This window comes from Aegilops tauschii, chromosome 6 (genome assembly GCF_002575655.3).
Source record: "Aegilops tauschii subsp. strangulata cultivar AL8/78 chromosome 6, Aet v6.0, whole genome shotgun sequence".
Taxonomy (NCBI): Eukaryota; Viridiplantae; Streptophyta; class Magnoliopsida; order Poales; family Poaceae; genus Aegilops; species Aegilops tauschii.
In genome coordinates, this window is record NC_053040.3 from 128,835,760 (window position 1) to 128,855,007 (window position 19,248).

Genomic DNA, 19,248 nt, shown 5'->3' on the forward strand with positions numbered 1-19,248 from the left:
ACGTGGCGAGGGTCGAGGGGTGAGGGAGAGTGCGTACTATTACGTCCGTTTCAATATGGACTACATACGGAGAAAAATGAGTGAATCTACACTCTAAAATACGTCTATATACATCAGTGTTTGGAGTATGTACTAGTAGTTCATATTGAAATCTACTAAAGGACATATATTCCAAAAAATATGATAATCTCTCTAACCAAGGTAGGGACGAGGAGTAAACGGAGGGAGTACTAGTAAAATTTTCTCCTCGTCCTGCGAGCCACCGCGCGCGTGGGCGAGGGAGCGGGCTTAAGGCGTAGTAAGCAAGCTTCACCTCATCCTACGAGCCACCGCGTCCGTGGGCGGGGGAGACGGCGTACTAAGCAAGCTTCTCCTCGTTCTGCGAGTTGACGGGACACATCAAAAGTACTCTAGTGTATAGAGCCTTGCCGCTAAGGTAGGCCCCACATGGTTTGCCTCTTTTTTAACATAACGCGTCAAGTCGCAATTTGTTTGTTCACCCGTGGTAGACAATCCTTCCTCCATCTAGTGGACAACCAGTACACGTGTCAAATTACCACGTGGGCTGCCTTTTCGTACAGAAATGAGCTCCACCGTGTACCCTCGCGGGTGTGGTTGGGAAAGAGACGGGAGTACGTGCGCCGTGCGTGCACCTCTTCTCTTCGTGCACGTCCCCCACCTACGTGGGTGTGTGTGAGAGATACAAACCTAGACAAATGGGTTCTGCGTTCGTGAGTGTTTTTTGTTTTGGGGGGAGGTTGATTTCGTGAATGTATTTGTGGGAATATGTGTCGATGACATCTCAAACAAAATTTTGCATGCAATGTGTGTGAAATGGAGGCCTATCCATATCATATATAGAGGGTCGGGCGATCCACGAAAAGAGAGGGAGGGGTCATAGATATCGATAGAGTCGAAGAGAGGATCAAGTGGGTGGGTGCGAGATCGATGAAGAGAGCCGTCGAAATTGTGTGTGTGTGCAAGTCAAAGATATAGGGCGACTGACCTAGCTACCGGAACATCAGAGGGCACAGGTCAAGTTTGTGTGTGGCAAGGAGACATGACTAGAGCGCTCGATGTATCGGGGTGTGTGTGTGTGCGAGGGGGTGGGGGAGGGGTAGGCAGAGGCCTAACTATAGAGGTAGAACGACTCGTATATGTGTTGAGAAGGAGAGACCCAGCTATGTCTTGAGGGAGATCGGTCGACATCCATACATAACTGAAGGACGGGAAATAGGATGGGACAGGGAGAGAGAGGAGAGAGAGAGGGAGGGAGAGGGGTAGAGTGCTGGATGGGTGATGGAGTTGCTTCTCGAAGATGGTGGGAGAGGCCTACTAGACAAACTGAGGGTGGAACTACAATATTATCAATAAGAGTGGGGATGTGTTTTTGTGTGTGCCTGTGTGTGATAGATCTGTCGGGACACATCCATGGATGATGAAGGGGAACCATGTGTTTGGTAAGCAAACCTAACTAGATCGGTAGATCAATTGTTGTTTATCGGAGGAAGGGAGAGATATAACTAATGAGGTAGATCGATCGACGCGTGGGAAAACGAGTTATAAGGACCTAGCTAGCTATATGTATAGTGGGAGATCGGTTGGTGTACGTCCATTTGTTAGAGGCAAATAAGGCCCGGCGAGACGGATAGACAGAGAGAATGGAGCTAGGAGGTGGTGCGAGAGGCCCAGCGACTAGCTAGATAGGGGGAGTGTGCGGTTGTGAGATCGATGAAAAGAGGGGCGCGAGTTTACACGTGTGTGGGACCGTATGAGAGACACGAGGCAAGGACACATAAAGGAGGAGATTGAAGGTGCGTGTGTATGTTGTAGGCAGACATCGCTGGAGAGGTTTATCGATCGGTGTGTGTCGGAAAGGAGTTGTGGAGACTGTGGGAGAACGACCTAAAGAAAATAAAATGAATGTGCGCGATGGATAGAATGCTAAGGGAGGGGAGGGCGAGGAGGGCGTGTGCATGCACGAGAGAAAGTTAGTGGTAGCTACAAAGGTTAGAGGATTGTGTGGGTGTAAGAGACTAACAAAGATCATAATTTGATATGAAAGTGGATTCATATATTTGAATAGGAGATCATAGTGTTTTAAACATATGCATGCATGAATATAGCGGTGATACGCGTGTTGTGGTTTTGCACATGTTATACCATAATGTGATAATGCATGGCGTTTGCAACTCACAGCTAAATGTCGAACAATCGAAACCATACTATACATCGGACAATCTCACATTTTATTTGAATTTGTGATAATGTGTGGCGTTTGGAGCTTACAACTAAATATCGAACAATCTAAACAATACTTTATATCGAACATTCTCACATTTTATTTGAATTTGTGGTAATGTGTGGTATTTGCAACTCACATCTAAATACTTGTAGGCGTAGGGGGCGGGGCACCATACATAATGTGATAAACACATTATACATATGAGACATGGTTTAGTTTGTGAAGATCTAGCTAGAGCTTGAAATGTACTATGATTTGAAATCAACATAAAGTGGATTCAAAAAATCGAGTTCGAGTTCATATAGTACACATAGTACATATGTAACTCGAGACTAATCATGTGGTGTGCTATGAAGATAATACACAAACGATGGTTTAACTTGACAATAATGACGATTGTAGATCTTATTAAAACAGAGAAACGAATTCAAACGCTTTGAGTTCACAACAATCATTATTGTAGATCTTATTCAAATAGAGAAACGAATTCAAATTTAGTTCAGATTGAAGCGGTAGTATATACGTTTGGAATGCACTAAAACGTTCATTTGAGTACTAGGTTGCATGCATTATACACGTAGCGAAATATTTTAATTGAACATTTGGTGGATTATTGGAGCATCTGGGATTGGATTAGTAGTAAGGAAACAAGGATCTTGGAGTAGCACAATTTGTGTTTCCTTTAGTTCAAATGATATAGCTACTTGGATTCTAGGATAGAGATAACTTTGGCACTCGGATTTGTGATGTTTTGATCTAAGCTTAGTAGCTTGCATGTGCCCCATATGGTATAATCATGAATACGATACATGTGGTCAGAGTTGTTAGACGTAGGTGATTTTGGTGTCCCTCCCCAAGAATGTTATGAGTACAAAATCATCATGGGAGGATGGTTTGGATTAATTCGAAGAGATGGCAATTTTGATGGTATATGATAACCTTGTGGGAGTTGGTCTATGTGAGCCTTATAACAATTGGTGTCAGAGAAAGTTTATGTGTTTTATGGCAACCTTAAGTCTCACCAAGTCATGACTTGGTCGAGCCATGATAACAGAGCTGGATATGTAGTAAGGATATGGCCCTTGGACTAACCCTTATACTCCACCTATTTGATGAACATCATGACCATGTTTATGAGTTCTTGGACTAGTTTGTGGTTATCATCATTGATGACCTCTTGGTCTATTCTCCCTCTAAGGAAGATCATAAGCAACACCTGAGAATGATTTTGGATAACTTAAAGAGCCCAAGTTATATGCCAAGTTCAAGAAGTATGAAATTTGGCTAAAAGAAGTAGGGTTCCGAGGACATGTTTTTTCCATGGAAGGTTTGTCAATAGACCCATCAAGGATAGAATCTGTAACCAACTTTTAGGCAAAACAAATGTGAAGTCGAAAGTTCCATCGGACTTAAGAGTTATTATCGCAAATTTGTGAAGACTTTCAAGCATCGCCGATGACTTAACTCTTGAAGAAAGATAAGAAGTTTGAATGAAGGCCCAAGTGTGAAGTGAGCTTTCAAGAGTTTAAGAAGAGGTTAACCACTGATCTGTCCTTAGCCACCCTAGATATTTATACGAGTTTTGAAGTTATTGTGATGCATCTAAGCATGGACTCCATTCCGTCTTGATGCAAGAAGGAATCTTCGTAGCCTATCTATCAAGGCAACTATGGCCTCATGAAGAGAACTGCCCTACCATGATTTGGAAATAGCAGCAGTAGTGCATGCTATACGTATGTCTTCTAGATGATCAACCACTATGACGTTGATATCCATTACCATCCTGATGAGGCCAATTGGCAGTGGGTACGCTTAGCAGGAAGTCATGTCCCTGTTCTGCCTTGACCAAGCAGAGCAACTAGTGCTACATGATGGCTTCGAGAAGTTTGGTGTAAACTTGATCAACCACTATGACGTTGATATCCATTACCACCCTGATAAGGCCAATGTCGCAGTGGATACCCTTAGCAGGAAGTCGTGTCCCTGTTCTGCCTTGACCAAGTGGAGCAATTAGTGCCACTCTTAGGATGAATCAAGAAGTATAGAAGAAATCAATGAAATGATCAAGCATGGGAAAGCCATGCATTCTCAGAAGACAAGCAATGTGTTATTTGGTTTGGAGGTCGCATCTGCATACCTAACCAAGAAGGTTTGAAGAAGTGGAATCTACAAGCAGCACGCCTTCATCGATGAACCAGAGACCCTGGCGCATGGCGGAGCCGTATCGTGTGGCGCTCTTGCTGTCTCGAAAGATGTCTGAAGCTAAGTGTGAAGCATATCTGCATGAGTTTTTTCTAGAACAAGAAGGAAGGAGTAGGTTTCGCATATTTGCGGGATATGCGACAGCCCGTCGGGCAACGCGGTCACACTCGCGTGAACCCGCATGCACAAAGTTGTTGCCTGTGGGAGAATTAGCGAGTATTTTGCAGGGTGGACTAGCGACTTAGCTGGCAGTCCTGTCCCACTTGCACCCTTACCAATGTCAAATTAAGGCCATGACTCTATCAGGGTCATAATTGACCATTGCCTAAGCTTGCCATCCTCAACCCATTACTTAACACCAAAGACATTTGCAAGCCAACTAGCAAATAACTACCTCTTCCAGATTTGAAGTCCCCACAAAGTTCCCAAGAAGGTTGTTGCAGATAAAGGTACAAAGTTGACCTCCAAACCTGGAAGAGATTCCAAGAAGCTTTTAAAATCAAGTCATCCATCAAACGGGGCCTCTGCAAAGAAAACCACACATCGACCCCCACCCCTAACCAACTTACTGCGAGATCTCAATTGTTGCCCTTGCTAAAGCTATATGTCAGAAGTTATGCCATCGAGTGCCTCGGTTGAGTGAAGCAATCTCATTGAAGAGCAAGCAACTTGGAGTGAAGACTGTCGTTGAGCGATCTTTCTAAGCAACCTCACCCCGTGTTTTGTGTCACATCACTTACGATAATGTAGATCAAAATTTTGGACCCAACTTCTAAAATATCGATCACGGGGGAGTATATACCATCCGGTGGACTCTATACTAGCATCATTCTTAAGGAAAGTTCTGTCCGATTGTTCAAATTGTATACGCCTAACACCAAAATACATTCAAGATGCAAAGGCCGACATATTTAACTTTACCAGGTGCAACTTAGTCAGAGTTTCTCCTCACTCAAGCTTAAGCCTTTCTCTAAACCAAACCTAGCCCAAGAAAACCCAGCCTAGCTATCAAGGTTGTGATAGGACAGACTTATATCAATGTGCTTAACTTACGGAATTGCAAGAGCACCGCTTAAGCACCAACAACTATTGCTTGAAATAAAGCCCAACATGAGATAGTGATTGTATGAGTCAATCATGTTACATCCTTAAGCCCTCAACACACACCTAGTTGGGTGGTGTCATACTTAAGTTGTTTTGAGGAGTTATGATTGGAAAATGAGATAGTTTGTTGGTAATTTAGATGTGATCTTGAGAAGATAGTCAAAGATGTTCGGTGGATTATGAGATTTGAGGTATAGTAGGAGAGCATGATGATTATTATATTTGTGAATAACAATATCTTTAATTAATCTTGAAACAATTTGGATTTAGTTAGGTGATTGTGAATTTGTGAATTTGTGATTTTGAACCAAATTTCAAGGTTGATTACGAGATTTTAGTTGGATTTAGTTAGGTGATTGTGATCTCGAGAAGATAGTCAAACTTGTCCGGTGGATTATGAGATATTAGGTCTAATAGGTGAGCATGATGATTATTACATCCGTGGATAAAAAGATCTTGAATTAATCTTTGAAAAATTTGGATTTAGTTTGTGAGATTGACCTTGGACCAAATTTCATGGAGAATTATGAGATTTTAGGTGGATTTAATTTGGTGATTGTGATCTTCAGAAGATAGTCAAAGATATTTAGTGGATTATAAGATTTTAGGTCTAGTAGGCGAGGATGATGATTATTATATTAGTGGATAAATAGATCTTCAATTAATCTTGGACAATTTGGATTTAGTTAGGTGATTGTAATTTTGACCCAAATTTCATGCTAGATTATGAGATTTCTGGTAGATTTTAGTTCATATGACTTTTGAGGAGGTAGTCAAAGATGTTCGGTGGATTATGAGATTTTAGGTTTAGTCGGTGAGCATGATGATTATTGCACTGGTGCATAAATAGATCTTTAATTAATCTTGGAACAATTTGGGCTGAGCTTTGAAGCGGCAGGAAGCACAATCGCACAATAGGCGCTTAACACTTGAGGATCTCGAAGATTCATGGGATAGAGACATAACACTATTCCAAAAAGACCGCCACGCTTTGGCCTATGACTTTAAGCAGTATGAAATGCTGAAACAGAACCCATTCTGTCGGATTTCGGGTTCCGGCAAAACCCTTGAGGTTCGAACACTGGGGTGCGCACGAAGATCTCCCCCCTCTATAGCTCGCACACTCAACGATCTCACGGCCTAGCTCGACGGACTCAAAGAACTAGAGACACAAGATTTATACTGGTTCGGGCCACCGTTGTGGTGTAATACCCTACTCCAGTGTGGTGTGGTGGATTGCCTCTTGGGCTGAGGATGAACAGTTACAACGGGAGAACAGCCTCCTGAGGAGAGGTGTTCTTGTGCTTGGCGACTTGTGTGGCTAAGGATGATCTGGGTCAGTTGGATGAGCCGATCCTATGAGTTCCAGACCCGCCCCTCCTACGGTGGTGGCTAGTCCTATTTATAGTGGCCTTGGTCCTCTTCCCAGATATTGAGCGGGAAGGGATCCCACAACGGCCAATTTGAAGGGAGACAACTAGTACAAGCTATCCTGACAAAAGTAGTCTTTGCCTGCCAAAGGCTCTGGCGGTGACGCCGTCTTGGGCTCCATGGTGACCTCCGTCCTGCCGTCCTGCTGGTCTTGGTCTCGTTGCACCAATATGGAAACCTTTGCCTGACGCCTTGGAACTCCTCGCCTGCGCTTGCCTCCTTAGCACCAGAGAGGAAGCGAGGACACTGTGCGCGCTGGCGCCCGCCTGGCACCCGCCTGGTCTCGATCGTCATGGCTCACGTCATCGGAACCTCACGAAGTTCGCCCTGCCTTGATCTCTCCGCCCCTCGCGAGCCAGCCCGGTGAGGCTGCTCCTGGAAGTCTTGCGTCGTCCGCCTCGCGAGGGTCTTGGGTGTTTGCTGGTGAAGATGGGCCGTACGGGGCCGCTGGTGGAGCCACGCCGCGGGCCGCAGGCAGGCAAGTCTGGGACCCCCGTTCCCAGAACACCGACACATTCTGGTGTGACATGATGGAAAGCTATGGAGTCTAAACAACTACAGAACTGACGTCATCCAAGCACTTGGTGGTGTGGAAGGTATCCTGGAACATACCTTATTTAAGGGAACATACTACTGTATTCCCTACTTGGGAGGGTTTGTTTTGGGAGAAGGCTTCAGGTTTTGAGGAATCAATCAAATACAGAAAGCTGACAAATGCACAGCGTTCTGGGCCTAATCAAATCCCCAACAGAAGATTTACCCTATGGTGGGTTTCCACTTTCCAGGTTCAGCTAGAATATTAACTGGTTGCCTGGCCCGGGTCAAAGCCCCTCCTCCAACAAGCAATGAACAAGATCATGAAGGTAATAACCATGCTAGCTGTAGCAAACCTAGCATTATCGCAATATCCCTGTTGTAGTAAAAAAATCTTATTTAATAAATGACATGCTTGTTTATTTTCTCTTTTGACAGCTAAATCCTGCTATGTATGTGCTGAGGGAGAGAATAAGAAAGGGTCTTCAGTTGTATTCATCTGAACCCACCGAGCCATATCTGTCTTAACAGAACTACAGAGGGATATTCAGAAATCAAATCATACGTTTTGTGGATGACAAATGTCTATCGAGTTACCATTGACAAAACCTTCGAGGGTAACCTGACAACCAAACCAATCAATGGTGCCATCTTTATTTTCAATCCAAGAACTGGTCAACCAACTATTTCTGAAGGTTTGTTCCCTTTCTTTTGCTTTTAGCTCTAATTTTCTTGCAATTATGGCATAACTGCGAAGCATCACAACTTAGAAGACTGACTTAAATTAAAATGGTTTATAATCTCCAGGTCATCCACACAAGTGTATGGGCAGGACAAAAGCATCTAGTTTCTCAGCATAGTAATCGTGCCAGGTTTCCTCATTTAATTGAATTTGCATATCCATTCCGCCACAGCATGGAACTCACCGGCCAGATGGTGACTTTGCCAGCGAATCTCCCAGAACATGAGTTCCTTGCTGACTTGGAGCCGTTGGGACCCAGTCGAATGAAGCTCCTCAGCTGTCACCTCAGGTTTGTCTTACTACCATTTTGTATCTTCAAGTCCAACCTTGTGATTCTTATCCAAAATCAAAATTATATAAGTAGCTGAATTTCAGTGCACAATTCTGTAATGCCTGTTCAAGAAGATTTATGTCTTTCCATGAGCAGCTAACTGTCTCTCCTGGGACATTTGAATTCTGAATGTGAATATTGAAATGCATTCTATACAAAATTCAATCTTTCCAACTCACACTGCACTGTACATACAAATTTATTGCTGGTGCTTCTTTTGTTTCTAGCACATTTTACAAGTGATTTTTTTGCCTGGGATAGTTTCAGTGCCAAAATTGTTGATTCTGTTGTTCTTGGCAAATTCTGGTAGTATATCTTTTTTTTGCCTGTGAGCCAGTGTCGCTACAGATGTTGTTTCTTTCTTGCCACATTCTGTTACAGAGTGCTTTTTTTGGGTATGATCCAGAGTCTCATATACTGAACTGTGCGTTCTGTTGTTCCTTTGCAGGATTTGACATGACATGCTAATATTTTGGAGAAAAACAAGCAGTAGAATTGTAAGAAGTGCACCATTTTGACCTGTCGGCGAACATCTTGGGTCAGTGGTTATGTTTGGGGGAAGAAGAAAACCTATCGTGGTCAGAGGTCATTACTTGTCAAACTGAATCGTTAGCGTCAAGTTGATGTTTCGCTTGGTGTTATTATCCTTGTCTAGTTGATGCTTTGTGATTTGAGCTTTTTTGTTAAAGCTTAATGTGTTATTTCATCTGGTTGCTATTCTTCTTAAGATTGGATTACTTACAGATTTCTTTTTAGCTGGACTCAGTTTACTATGTCAGTCAGTGTTTGGTTACATATTTCTGTCAGTCAGTTCTGTGCCTGAGACCAAATCAGTTGTTCTGGGCCTGGTCAAACCGCTATTGCTTGAGCGAACTCTGGGATGGTGACGCGTTGAGTGTGGTCAAAGCAAGCCAGGACATCACCCTCATGGCCATGTAATCACCACCCCCACGCCCATCATTTGATCATCAATGAAACACTACAGCATCAGCATTAATTTTAACCATCTTGGCACTGATGATGATGCCTCAGACCTAGAGATAGAAACCGGGAAATAAGAATTATATCAGTAAGTGTAACTGTCCCTTGAGAACTTGGAATAAGTGATCATACTAAGAATTATATTAGTAAGTGCAACTGTCCTGAAGATGATAAGCGTGCACTGCCCCTCAGCTATTGTTTCTGTTTCCGTGGAGCAACGGTCATATAATATTGTGAGACCTGATGTCGCCGGCATGGCTCATATGATTGGATATTCTCATGGCCGTGCACTAAGCCTGTGTGTGAACAGAACATTTGTATGACCATCTCGCTTCGCTTGCTCAGAGACATGGATATTCTCATGGTCATGCGGTCAGGCCACCAACGGCAGCGAGTGTGAACATTTGTCTTTAGACCAGTATGAACTACTCAGATAGATGGCTGCATGGTACCATTGGACACTCTGGGTACTCTATTGTTCATCTGAATTCACTGATATATTTAATGTTCTCTAAATACTGTCAGAAATATCTATTTTGTTAGCGTGGCAAGAAACAGAAGAAAACGAATAAGTAGGAATGTATGATACAAACTTCTGAGCATGCATTCTTTGATAGAAATTGTATGATGTGATCTGTATAGGTATCGACTTGGTGTTTCGCCATTTCTAAGTTAAGATATTTGTGTGACATACTGACATCAAGCCTTAGCAGTACATTTCTAATGCTGTTTTGGCCTGAATCATCAATTCTGTTGTACGTACTTCCAGTATTTGTGTGGGATTATAATATCTGAAGCTCTGGACATGTGGAGAAAAAGGAGGCACCTGCTTGGCGAGAAACCAGCGCCTCTGGTGAAAGTCTAAATTCCGAATATATGCCTGGACTACTTGAGCCTTTTGCATAGTCTTTTACTGCAGTAGTTCGATAATTTACAGTTAGCATTTTAAGAAAGAGTATTTGTATGTGCATCTTCAGCCCCGTTTCTTCTCTTTTATGTCAATGCAAGATCTTACACTTTTAAATGAGATAATTGACGCATGCTTTCCGATTTCCTTAAGGAGGTTGAGGTATGCAGTATTTGTCATCTCCGAGTTGAAACAATGCCTTTCACTTAGCTGTATTTGTTTGTCAGTATGCTACGCGCTCATTCAGATTCTTGCTCACCAAAGAATCATTCGAACCAAATGCTAAATCTTGATAACGCCTTTCAGTTGTACGATTACTTGTTCCAGGATTTTTTCATTTACTTGTTGCAGCCAACAACTCTCTAATATCTTGTATCAGGATCCGTTGATTACTTGTTTCAGGACCTGATCTTCAATTTGCCTAGTGCTACACAGAGCAAAAAATCTTCTCGTGGCTGTAACTTGTTCTTATGCATTACCGTTTTTCTTTATCAACTAGCTAGCTGTTGCCTGCGGTGCAAATTTTGTTTCCTGTTGTTGACTTGGAACATTCATCCAGTGAGAAGGTTCTCAAGAGTCATGAGCTCAAGTATCCTGTAGGTGACTTGCAACTCTGGTTTGGCCTAGCATTTAGTATACTAAATTCTGAGTAACATGTATGCTGATAATAGTGAAGACAGTCAAACACTTCATGTACAAAAAGTTGTCGTTTTCAAATTTTGTAGTAGGATGTTTGTTGAACTAGTGGACACATGTGGCAGGAGTCTCTGAGCAAGCGAAGCGAGATGGTGGATAGTGACTTGCTTTGCTGACTGCTACTGCTGCACTGGTGTTGTCTCTGGTCACTTCTTTGATCCGGCGACGTAAAGGTTGTGTCTCTGTGTGTGCAGTAGCTGTACATGGTCTCTGTAAGCCTTGGTGCTGTTACCCCATGGCATTGGTTGTCTTTGGTCATGTGTGATGCTGAAGCAAAGAACAATGGTATATATGTTCTAAAGCAACAACTCTTTAAGAGTGATCATTGTTTACATATAGAAGTTTGTTTCTCTATTTGCACTACTTTTGATCTCTATACATGTCATTACTTAGATTAGCCACTATAGTGTTTAGGTAGAAACCCAAGTTGAAGCACACTAGATGATTATTGGCATGGTAAGGGGAAAAACTAGATAGTTTAAGAGATTATTAGTCTACTGAAATAATCAAGAAAAAAATGTGAACACATTATTGTTCTCGCTTTTCTTTGCCATTCATTGCCTAATCATCTATAGGGTTTGTAGAATGTTAGTTCAAATACATGTACAACATTTTCAAATACATGATTACCATTTTCTTTCAAATACATGCTTTGATATCTATTTTTCCATAAACATTGTAAGTTCTTCGTATACATCTGAAACATAGTATTTTACAATTACGCAAAAAACAATTTGATTTACACAATCATTTTTTACATTGTATAACATTTTTTAAATGTCACATACAGTTTTTGAAACGCATGAAGATATTTTAAATGCCATGAACACTTTTTTAATGTTGTGAATATTTCTTAACAGTAAGGGTTACAAACAAATCGACTATGTTTTCTCAAATTCACAATGGACATAATTAAATTTTGGGAATATTTGTATTTATACTTTTTCATAATATAAAAAATAAAAAAATCTAAGAGAGGAAAAATAACACGTACATTTTTTTAGGCATGTACATGTGATTTGCGCGTGGCAGGGAACAGAGTCACGGACTCCCTGGAGCAATGGGCTGCCTAGCCCATATATAGAAGCGTTGTAGGCAATCTGTCCTTCCAACTAGCTACAAGCGAGCTATAGCCACGACCGGGCTGGCGCGTGTCCGTGGAGTCATCTGGGATGGCAATCCCTACTTCCTGCTCCTTGCGGCAAATTGACGACCAATCGCACACGCAAAGCGAGTGAACAAGGGTACACGGGCTGGCTCAATCAGGAGTCATCATGTAGCCTACATGGATCCGGTTTTAGAATCTTTTAGAAGGTTCTCGTTCGCTCTTTTCTCATTTTCTCTTTTCCTGTTTTGTCTTTATGGGTTTCATTTATTTTTACCCTTTTCCAAATTTTTTTAGAATTTTCAAAAGATTTCCTGTCTCCGAAAAAATGTTCATATTTTTTTAAAAAGTGTGTAATTTCAAAAATATTTGTGTTTTCATAAGTTCTTCAAAATTTCAAAAAAACTAAGTAGAATTTGTAAAAACGTTTGGATTTTCATTCATAATTTCAAAAAATTGTGTGAATTTTAAAAAAAATCAACGTTTTAAAAAGAAATGTTTGACAAAAAACAAATTTTAGAAAATATTTGTGTTTTCTGAAGTTCTTCAAATTTTAAATAATTGTTCACAATTTTCAAAAAATGTTTGTGTTTTTAGAAAATATTCACGTTTAAAAACCGTGTTTTCTAAAAAAATTGTGTTATTCAAAAAAATCATAACATTTTGAAACATGTTCATGTTTTCGAAAAAAACTGTTCACATTTTTAGAAAACATCTAAAAATTCCAAAATATGTCCAAACAATTAAAAATAATTGTCTCCATGATTGTTTTTAGAGGACCAAAGGAAAAAACATATACTAGAAAAAAAGATTGTAGCTACAATAACCCGGGCCGCTACAGTAGCTGGTTCATTGGTCACTATTGCTTTTTTTGCGAAAACATTGGTCACTATTGTTGCTACATGGTCGGCCCAGTCGAGGGTGGGGGCCTATGCGTTTGCCCGCCAATTTGCTGCATAGAGCGATAAATAGGAGCTCCTAGGTAGGCTGTGTGGGACCAAATTGACTCGTTTGATTAGTTGGGTTGCACCGAAATCTTGGCCAGCATGAACCTCAAAGCACCACTAATCGGCAGCTTCCAGGGAACCAGGCTACCATGGAAAGGTTTCCCACAACTTAGTCAACTATGCCGGAGCCCATAATGGCTTGTGGCTGCACACGTAAGTTTCTAGGCATGAAATATCATATGATCCCTTTGAGCCTGGGTGGCATTCCATAGGGTAATCACACGGGTACTCCGGGATTCCCTTGGCAAGCATTGGTTTCTCCAGGTGCCCGGGCAAGCCACTGGTTTCTCCAAGGTGCCCCAACCATTCCACCCAGATGTGTGTTAATGTTGCCACCTTAAGTTACCCTTAATCATTATTTCTCGCAACTTGCATGAATCTCACATACCAATCCCCATCTACGAGCATGGCTAAGCAATATATGACATAACGAACAATCCCGGGGTGTTTCAAGGTTCATAGGTTCCTACCTCATGAACTACATAGCAAAACCACATGTTCCCAATCCTACTCAAGCAATCTTTGAGGGTGAAACTAATGCATAGTAAAACTGGGTATAGAAAAGTATGATCAAGGTGTGAATTTGCCTTGTACTGTTGATGAAGATTATTCACACTCATAATTCCAGATAGTTCTACTCGTCACACTCCAATCAATCTATCATAAGTAAGCAATTTTATCCACACATAAGCAATCACTCAAAGACCCAAAAAATGCAAAGGAAGATTGCAAAAACTCCAAAAGAACCAAATCAAATTATTTTGCCAGATCAGATCCTAATTTCGGTGAAAAAGTGCGGTGATGGCTCAAGATGTTAGATTACGCCTAGGGATTCAATTTGAAAAAGGAATCAATTGAAAAAGTGCTACAGTTTACAAGATATGATCAAGTGAAGCTTCGAGTTCAAATTTGAATCGTTCAAATTTGAAAAGATCACAAGTTTAAACTAATGATGCTACTGGATGTAGGAAGTCAATATGAATATGTAGGAAAAAGAATTACTAGATTGAAAATAACGGATCAAGTAATTCAACATAGCATTGAATCTGCTTAGAATGTTGTGTAACAACTTTTTGGTGGACTAGTAGAGTAACTGGCTAAGATCAAAATTATATGTTGGAAAGATGACACTAATTGTGCGAACGAAAAGATTACTTCAATACGAATCCGATGCAGTTGGGTTCATCGGAAACGGAGCTACGGATAAAAAGATATGATCAAAAGAAGTTTGAATATGAATCTGAGCAAATTTTGAAATTTGAAAGTTGCAAAAAGTTTATTTGATAGATTCAAGATGAAAATGTAGGCGTTGGTTTTATCTAATTTGGATGAACGAGTAAAAAATTATGGCTATTTAAGAAAAATTAGGGTCAAGCTGTTTTACGGAAGAAAATTAGTTACGGCTAAAATAATTCTAGGTCTAATGTATAAATACAGAGACTAATTTATAAATTTAATTATTTTACCGTACACTAGTCTAAAAATAATAAGCTATGGAAGTATAAAAAAAATACGAAGAAAGATACATTTATAAGTTAGAGAAAAGACGACTTCAGAGAGAGGAGACGACTTCCAGAATTCCCGCCGGAGAATAGAAATATATTTTTCTTTAGTGAACCTAGTCAAACCAAAATATTGATTTACCCCGAATCAGATGATTTTTGGAGGCTCTATGAGTCTATATTTATAGGTGGAAAAGAGGTTTAGGGGTAAAAGACTAGGCAATGTGGGACTAAACATAGATGAACAAATAAAATGAAAGGGAATCGCATGGGCTAAAAAGCACCACGGGCCGGCCGCGCGCACGCTGCAGTTTTTTTTATTCGGCCAAAGGAACAAGAAAAAGAAAAAAAACTGAGAAGAAAATTGCTGGCTAGGCCTGGCCCATGTAGGAAAAAAAGTGGGGCGCTGCTGCCACTACACTGTGCATGTGGGCGACATATAGTTACGGTGTACGCGCATTTTTTAAAAATAAAAACAGAAAAAGAAAACTGAATAAAGAAAATAAAAATTTTATATATGAATACTATATATCAAAAAATTTGGAAAAATATTTTCTAAACCATGAACATATTTTCAGCGGCAAATTAATTCCACTAAAAATTAAATAAAGCAAATAGTGCTACTGGTTCATTTAAAAACCAAATAAAACTATTTTAAAATACCAAAATGATTTCAAACTCATTTTTCTCCACTTTTATACTGTAGGGAATCATTTTACCCTATTTTTCATATATTTTATTTTTGGAGAAAAATAATTTGAATAAAAATCAAATAACTCCAAATTGAAAATAATTTCAAAGGGACTTTCAATTTGATTCGAACTTCCAACTCTCTTTCTTAGCATTGGAAGAAGTCATTTTATCTTCTCTCATGAAACTCATTGAGTTGCATAAAGTTTTTGAATTTGAAATATTTTCAGATGGAATTCAAAATCTTTTCAAAACCCTTTTCATTTTATTAAATGGAAGAAGTCATATCATCTTCACTCTAGGGTTTTGTGATGAAATGAATTTGAATTCATTGAGAACAAAAATGCAAGGTGAATTTTGGGGAAACTCATTTCATTCCCTCTCATTTAACTTTCAAAAAGTCTCAAATTTCACTAATTTTTACACAAGCAACCACACCACAATCAAAAAATCAATCAAAACCATTTATTTAATGTAACATTCCAAAATTTAGAATTTTGGGATGTTACAACCCTGGTCCCGAGGAACAAAATCCATGGCAGGACTTTGATAACCCACAAGTATAGGGGATCGCAACAGTTTTCGAGGGTAGAGTATTCAACCCAAATTTATAGATTCGACACAAGGGGAGCCAAAGAATATTTGAAGGTATTAGCAGCTGAGTTGTCAATTCAACCACACCTGGAGATTAATTATCTGCAACAGAGTGATTAGTAGCAAAGTAGTATGATAGTTTTGATAATAGTAGCAGCAGCAACGGTATCGGTAACAGTGATAGCAATAATTTTGTAGCAAGTGTAACAGTAACGATAGCAGTAGTAACTTAGCAAGACCAATATAGGATAAATTCGTAGGCATTGGATCGGTGACTTGTTGGATGATATTCATCATGAGACAGTTTATAACCTAGGGTGATACGGCACTAGCTCCAGCTCATCAATATAATGTATGCATGTATTCCGTAGATAGTCATACGTGCTTATGGAAAGAACTTGCATGACATCTTTTGTCTTACCCTCCCGTGGCAGCGGGGTCCTATTGGAAACTAAGGAATAGTAAGGCCTCCTTTTAATAGAGAACCGGAACAAAGCATTAACACACGGTGAATACATGAACTCCTCAAACTACGGTCATCACCAAGAGTGGTCCCGACTATTGTCACTCCGGGGTTGCCGGATCATAACACGTAGTAGGTGACTACAACTTGCAAGATCGGATCTAGAACATGGATATAATGGTGATAACATAAACGGTTCAGATCTGAAATCATGGCACCCGGGCCCAAAGTGACAAGCATTAAGCATGGCAAAGTCATAGCAACATCAATCTTAGAACATAGTGGATACTAGGGATCAAGCCCTAACAAAACTAACTCGATTACATGATGAATCTCATCCAACTCCTCACCGACCAGCGAGCCCACGAAGGAATTACTCACTCCCGGAGGGGAGTATCATGGAATTGGCGATGGAGAAGGGTTGGTGATGACGAAGAACGAAGATCCCCCTCTCCGGAGCCCCAAACGGACTCCAGATTTGGCCTCCCGATGAAGAACAGGAGGTGACGGTGGATGCATCTCGTGGATAGCGATAATTCTTTCTCCCTGATTTTTTTCTGGAAAAATAGGATTTTATTGCATCGGTTTCAGGGTCTGCGGGGCCACCAGGTGGGGACAACCCACCTGGGCGTGCCAGGAGAGGGGGCGCGCCCTAGTGGGTTGTGCCCACCCAGGTGCCCCTTTCTGGTAGGTCTTGGCTCCAGAAATTCTTGTTTATTGTATAAAAAATCCTCGTAAAGTTTCGTTCCATTCCGAGAAACTTTTATTTCTGCACAAAAACAACACCATGGTAGTTCTGCTAAAAACATCGTCAGTCCGGGGTTAGTTTCATTCAAATCATGCAAATTAGAGTCCAAAACAAGAGGAAAAGCGTTAGGAAAAGTAGATACGTTGGAGACGTATCAACTCCCCCAAGCTTAAACCTTTGCTTGTCCTCAAGAAATTCAGCTGATAAACTAAAAGTGAAAAAAAAACTTTTACGAACTCTTTTGCTCTTGTTTGCATAAATAAGCTTAAACAACACCCAGGTTTTCAGCCAACATTATAACTAACCATGCCGACAATAACTCTTAAAGATTATATTAACTCATATCAATGACATAATCAGCTAGCGGGCAATAATAAGATATCTCAAACGGCAACACGTTGTCAAAACAACCATGATATAATATGACAATTGTGGTATCTCGCTAGCCCTTTCTGAGACCGCAAAACGTAAATGCAGAGCACCTCCAAAGTTCAAGAAGATACTAAACATTGTAATGTTCGGGAACATAGTATTTCAAAAAATTTACCTACGGTCACGCAAGATCTATCTAGGAGAAGCATAGCAACGAGCAGGGAGAGTGTGTCCACGTACCCTCATAGACCGAAAGCTGAAGCATTAGGTTAACGTAGTTGATGTAGTCGAACGTCTTCGTGATCCAACCGATCAAGTACCGAACGTATGGCACCTCGGAGTTCTGCACATGTTCAGCTCGATGACTGTGACGCCCCAAGACTGGTGCTCCAGATGCCTTCCATGGATTCCGAGATTCGTCGTGTGATTTGTTTGGTTTGTTGCATTCATATTTGCATCATGTGCATTGCATCATGTCATCTTGCACCCCTTTTTAAAACCCAGCTAAAGAAATTGCATAGATCTTTCGATCTATTTAAACCGAGGGAATTCACATGGTGAGTTCTCTTTATAACATATCCTCCCAATATTTAGGGAGCTATATTAAACCATTCCATTGAATTGGAATCACCCATAAACGCACATGAAATTTAATTCCATGCCTTTTCTATCTCATTTCTTGATCTCAAACTTTGTCGATAATTATTTCTCCATTTACCGAGGCTCCTCCTAAATTCTCAATATTTTGGACCTACCGAATACCCACTTCTTTCTCACTCACTTGAACTAAATTCAAATGAGTTTGAATTCAACTTCATGCCCATGCTCACTTCTATTTTCTTGGGTCAAACTCATTTTTGTGAGACCAGGAAAATAATCCCCATGCCCAAATTCTAGCTCTACCTTCCTTTCTTCTCCTTTTACTTCTTTGACATTTTCTGTTTTTGGGAAAAAGAAGAACAAGGAGAGCAGCCGTAGCTCGGCCAGCTCGCAGCAGCCGGCCGAGGCCACCGTGGCCTCCCTAAGCCCAATAGGCCACCCGCAGCCAGGCTGACCCACCAAGGCCAAGGCCCAGCTGACCACCCTCTCTTCTTAACCCTAGCCGCAAGGGAGAGCTCTGCTCGATCCCCATCTCCCCTCGACCCGATCCCCTCTTCCTCGATCCGCCGTCAGAGAGAGAGAGAGCAGTTTGAGTAGTTTGAGCGCCTTGCAAGTCTATAGTCACCTACTATGTGTTATGATCCGGCAACCCCGAAGTGACAATAATCGGGATCACTCCCGGTGATGATCATAGTTTGAGGAGTTCATGTATTCACTATGTGTTAATGCTTTGGTCCGGTACTCTATTGAAAGGAGGACTTAATATCCCTTAGTTTCTGCTAGGACCCCGCTGCCACGGGAGGGTAGGACAAAAGATGTCATGCAAGTTCTTTTCCATAAGCATGTATGACTATATTCGGAATACATGCCTACATTACATTGACGAATTGGAGCTAGTTCTGTGTCACCCTATGTTATGATTGTTACATGATGAACCGCATCCGGCATAATTCTCCATCACCGATCCAATGCCTACGAGCTTTTCACATATTGT

At 40.9% G+C, this 19,248-nt stretch overlaps 1 long non-coding RNA gene across 1 annotated transcript; it reads left to right on the forward strand.

The window, feature by feature from the left end:
• Nucleotides 1-7,650: 7,650 nt before the first annotated feature.
• LOC109753036 (uncharacterized) lies at nucleotides 7,651-8,399 on the forward strand. The gene is made up of 3 exons (XR_002230393.4): nucleotides 7,651-7,845; nucleotides 7,955-8,211; nucleotides 8,324-8,399. It is a non-coding gene; the product is annotated as an uncharacterized lncRNA (long non-coding RNA).
• The last annotated feature ends 10,849 nt before the right edge of the window (nucleotides 8,400-19,248 follow it).